Genomic DNA, 5,326 nt, shown 5'->3' on the forward strand with positions numbered 1-5,326 from the left:
CATATAATGTGAGAAGTATTATGAACAATTGACAACTCTAATTATTACATATTATTATGATTAAAATTTATAATAAACATCACTAAGGATTCTGTATGGCCTCATACAGGAGGAGATCCATGGGGGAAGGATATGTGACAGCATGAGTGACACAACCCTAGTGATGCCACTGGAGGGAGAAAACTAGCCATTATTCAGTCATCTTATGTCCAAGCTAATGTACCATATTTTTACACAAATAACACATGCATTCTACATTTATTTGCCAACCATGCCCTTCCCTCAACCAGGTATTTTCATAAACATACTATGGCAATTCGTATAGCATGCTTACGAAAGTACCTCATGGGGGGGGGGCAGATAGCATAGCTGGCAAACAAACACAGAACGTTATGTGCTTAAAAATATGATATATACTCATTTTCCTGCTTAATATTCAGAATAACCCTGTGACAGATGAGAAAATTAAGACTTGTTCAAAGAACCAGATTCAAACTCAGACCTAAAGCTGTTAAAGTCTGTGACTTCTAAGGCCCCTTCCAATCCCAAATGCTGTAATTCATGTACAGTATCTGGAACATTTAGGCTTAATAAGCACTAATGATTAGTCATGTTATGGTAGTAATAACAATGGACTCTCCAGTGATTACTACGTGGCTACAGAAGAACCACTTACCCGACAGGGAAACACAATTTCTCACTGCAAGAGAATGTAACAGGCAAAGGGAAGCCAACAATAAATCAGCAATTTTGAGCAGCAAGTGGGTTTTTCTTAGGTTGAAACTGTAGGAGGCTATGGTCTGGAATTTTCCTGAACTCTGGAGCATGTGATCCAGGTTTTGTGAAAACAATTGCTCCAAATGTCTAATGGCTTTCAGAGGGCAACAGAAGTGTTAGACTCTGGTTAAAGGGCCTCCTTTGGTGCTGGTGCTAACACGGAGCAAGAGAAGAATAACTCAGTCTCCCAGCTCCAAGTGTAGCATTCTTTCATTGTCCCCAGGTAGCTGACTCTCAGGTTGAGGAGACATATAGAACTCACATTTATTTGCTTATTCATTCATTCACTCGACAAGCCCTTATTGAGCGCTTTCTATGTGTCAGCGTATATTTGTGTACAGAGAGATAAAGGTCCACTGGTTTAGCAGAAGTTTACACTTTTGGTGGAGGACAAAGAAGGGAACAAACAACAGAGAGAATCCAGGGAACTAAGGGTACACAGAGGTGGGACATACAATTCAGACTGCTGGAAAGGATTCCTGAAGAAGTGTTTATGGAGCAGGTACTGAAAGATGAGCAGGAAATACATGAGCAGAGGCAGAGGGAAACACTGTGCAAGAGCATGGGAGGCAAGAAAAAACATGGCATAGCAGGGCCTGGCAAGCCATTTAAAATGCAATGTGCTATTGGGGGTTTGTGTGTCCTTCCTCAAGCACATTAGGAATTCAGAGAAAGGAGATGTTGTTAATGCTAACAACAACAAAATCTCATTTTTTATGGCATTTTACAGTCAGACAAAATACTTTCTTGTACCATATCTCACAGGATAGACAGGGAATCTTAACCACTTCATAGGGAAGACCTTCAGAGAGGCTAAACGACTTGACTAAAGCTTCATGGGAAGCTACTAGCAGAGTTGAATCTAAAGCTCAGGGCTTTTTCTTCCCAATTGAGAGTGAGATGGACTGTCAGAGGGCCCTTTGCCAAGATCAGCTGTGTTTCTTTGCCTTTTTCTCTGTGCTCATAGAACTTTACAAGAGGGTAGGAGTGGCTCAAGTTTGGTCAGTCCCACCAGACAGGAAGAAGCTGAAGGAGTAGAAAGTTTAACAGAACTACAATATCCTAACCTTGCCTGGAGCAGTGGAAAGTGCTCTGGCCTTGGCAAAGTGCTTATCTTTTCATCCAGTTTGTCCCCAATTAGCTATGTGACCTTGGACAGTGTACTTTAAGTCTTTGTGCTTTAGTTTCTTCATCTGACAAATGGAGACAGCAGTCATAACACCACACCAACAGCAACCCCTGCCATCCCTGCCTGTCACACAAGGCATTGCATAACTAACTCCAGGGAACCCCATTAAGGGCTCTCCATTTGTTCCCTGGACTTCATCATCCACCATCATAGGGAGATTGCCACAGGGTTGTGATAGAAGTAAAAGAAGGATTAAAAATACAAAGTATTTGACAAATGCGTGATAACAATCTGTTTGGAATGGAATGTGTTTAGGATTTGGGCAAGGAGAGAAATGAAAGATTTTGAGCAGTTCTTTCTACCTTACTCCTTACCTGCATTCCTCTAGCAGATGTTGTAGGTGTTTTCTCCTGACTGAATCAACTACCAGCACTTGGGTCTCTTTGCTAGCACCTACTATACCCTCACCTACTGTAGGCTGGAAGTGCCAAGGAGTCAATTATCCCTGGGAGGGGTCCTCAATCAATATCTCATGGACTTTGTGGATAAGTACCCCAGCTCCTTCTTCTCTGTGGAGCAAGAACACAGCTTCCAGAGTTCTCCAGTGGAATTAAGCACCCTCCAGTTGCCCATAAGGGAGCTCTGGTGGCATAGTGCCTAAGACATTTGACTGCTAACCAGAAGGCTTGCAGTTCAAATCCACCAGCCACTCCTCAGAAGGAAGGTTGGGCAATCTACTTCCCTAGTGATACTGCCTCGGAAACCCAAGGAGGGGTCTCTGTGAGTCAGATCCAACTCAACAGCAGTGAGTTTTGTTTTGGTTTTAGTTGCCCATAGTGGTGCCTTGCTTGGTATACAATTTTTACTGGCATCTGTTCCTTCCCTATCTTACTTGTCCACTCCCCTACCAGTGTTTCTTGGATCACCTTCCAAACAGACACTGGCACTCAAATCCTTGTCTTATGGTTTGCTTCTGGGAAAACCCAAACTAAGACAAGCCCTCTCTAATCAGTGGGTTCTTGGCTGCTCTGGACATTGTGAAAAGGATTGTGGAGGATAAAGAGGAGCATTACAAAAACAATTTATTTATTCTTTCACCTATTCTTCACTTGTTATTGTCAATGCCATGGAGTCAGCTCCGACTCATAGTGACCCTATATATAACGGAACGAAACTCTGCCTAGTCCTGTGGCATTCTCACAGTTCTTGCTATATTTGAGCCCATCATTGCAGCCACCATGTCAATTCATCTTGTTGACGGTCTTCCCTTTTTTCACTGACCCTCCACTTATCCTTCTTCAGGGAATGGTCTCTTCTGACAACATGACCAAAGTAAGTTAGATGAACTCTGGTCATTCTTATTTCCAAGGAGCATTCTGGCTGCACTTCTTCCAGGACAGATTTGTTTGTTCTTCTGGCAGTGCTTGGCATTTTCAGTAGTCTTCACCAATACCACAATTCAAAGGCATCAACTCTTCTTTGTTCTTCCTTATTCATTGTCTAGCTTTCACATGCACATGAGGTGATTGAAAACACCATGGCTTGGGTTAGATGCACCTTAGTCTTCACAGTGATATCTTTGCTCCTTACCACTTTAAAGAGGTCTTTCACAGCAGATTTGTCAAGTGCAATATTTGCAAGATTTGCCAAGTCTTATTTCTTGACTGCTGCTTCTATTGGTATTGATTGTGGATCCAAGTGAAATGAAATCCCTGACAACTTCAATCCTTTATGTATTTATCCTGATGCTGCTTATTGGTCCAGTTGTGAGGATAGTCATTTTCTTTATGTTGAAGTGTAATCTATACTGAAGACTGTAGTGTTTGATCTTCATCAGAAAGTGCTTCAAGTCTTCTTCACTCTCAGCAAGCAAGGTTGTGCCATCTGTGTGTTACAGGTTATTAATAACTTTTCCTTCAATCCTAATGCTGCATTCTTCTTAATATAGTCCAGCTTCTCAGATTATTTGCTCACCATACAGATTGAATAAGTATGGCAAAAGGATTCTTCACTTAGTAAATACTTATTAAGTATCTATTTTATGACAGGTACTGTCATAAGTGCTGACTAGAAATCCAATATCTCAGGGCTCTGAGGAATCACCCCTCACTCCAGTCCTCACTCACACCCAAGCCAGCCTTACCAGGGCTGGAAGGGGGAGTATCATTAGAGGAGGCTTTATGTGAAGGGAAGGAGTCCCTGGGTGGTACAAATGCCTAAGCTCCCAAATACTAGCCAAAAGATGGTGGTGCCACAAACCTACCCACCCACACTGGGAAGAAAGATCTGCTTCTGTAAGGTCATAGCCTTGAAAACCCTATACAGCACAGCTCTGCTCTATGATATATTAAGGTGCCATGTAATTGAATTGGCTTGAAAGCAACTGGCTTGGTTTATTTTTCATGTGAAGGGAGTCCCTGGGTGATGGAAACAGTTAACCTGCTTGGCTGTTAATTGAAAGGTTGGAAGTTTGAGTCCACTCAGAGGAACCTCAAAAGAAAGGCTTATTGATCAACTTCTGAAAAATCAGCCACTGAAAACCTTATGGAGCAGACTTCTAGTCTGACACATATGGGGTCACCATGAGAAAATTGAGTCTGTGTCAACTGGTTTTCATGTGAACATGGTGGGGCCTAGAAGCAGAAGTTATGGGAATATGTGAGAAAGGAACGACAAGAATAAATAAAGGCTTGTAGATAGGAATTGTTTGGGTTACCTTGTGCTGTTCTAACAGGAGATGCCACAAATGGGATGGCTCTAACAAACCAGCAGTTTATTCTTATAATTTGGAGACTTTAAGTCCGAGTTCAAAGTGCCAGGCTCTAGGGGCTGGGTGAAAGCCCCTCAACCCTGGGCTTCAGCTCTGCCCCCTTCTCCTGGCCCATTGAAGTGGGAGGCTTTTCTTCACTCAGCTACTGGTTGCTGAGGCTGACAAACCCAAGGTTGATAAGTAACAAGGCACAGTCCCGATATTCCCAAACCACACAGGAGGCCATTAATTCAAGCCAATTAAAAGCCCCAAGATTGGCAGAGCATGGCAGGCTGCTGAACAACGACACTGCTACATGCCATAAGTTAGAGACCATTCCCAAAGCTGCTGCTTATATACAGGAAGCAGACCACATCCCTGAAGCAGCTACTCAGCTGCTTGTGGTAGATCCCACCATGGAGTTGATTGCCAGTCTCATCATGGAGAATAACTGCCAGCTGCCCAGCCACTCAACCAGGCCCAGCTAAGTTGACACACAACCTTAACTACCACAGGAATGAAATTCATGTGTGAAAGGGGCAAAGGCTCTGTGTGAGTACATACGTGTGGTCCTGGTGAGCACCTGAGTCTTGTAAGGATCAGCTGTCAGAGCCAAAAAAGGCCTTAGAGAAAATCCCTTCTCATATCTGAGGAAACTGAGGGCTAAAGAA

This window comes from Orycteropus afer, unplaced genomic scaffold (genome assembly GCF_000298275.1).
Source record: "Orycteropus afer afer isolate SDZICR_OR568_19922 unplaced genomic scaffold, OryAfe1.0 scaffold00016, whole genome shotgun sequence".
NCBI classification, from domain to species: Eukaryota; Metazoa; Chordata; class Mammalia; order Tubulidentata; family Orycteropodidae; genus Orycteropus; species Orycteropus afer.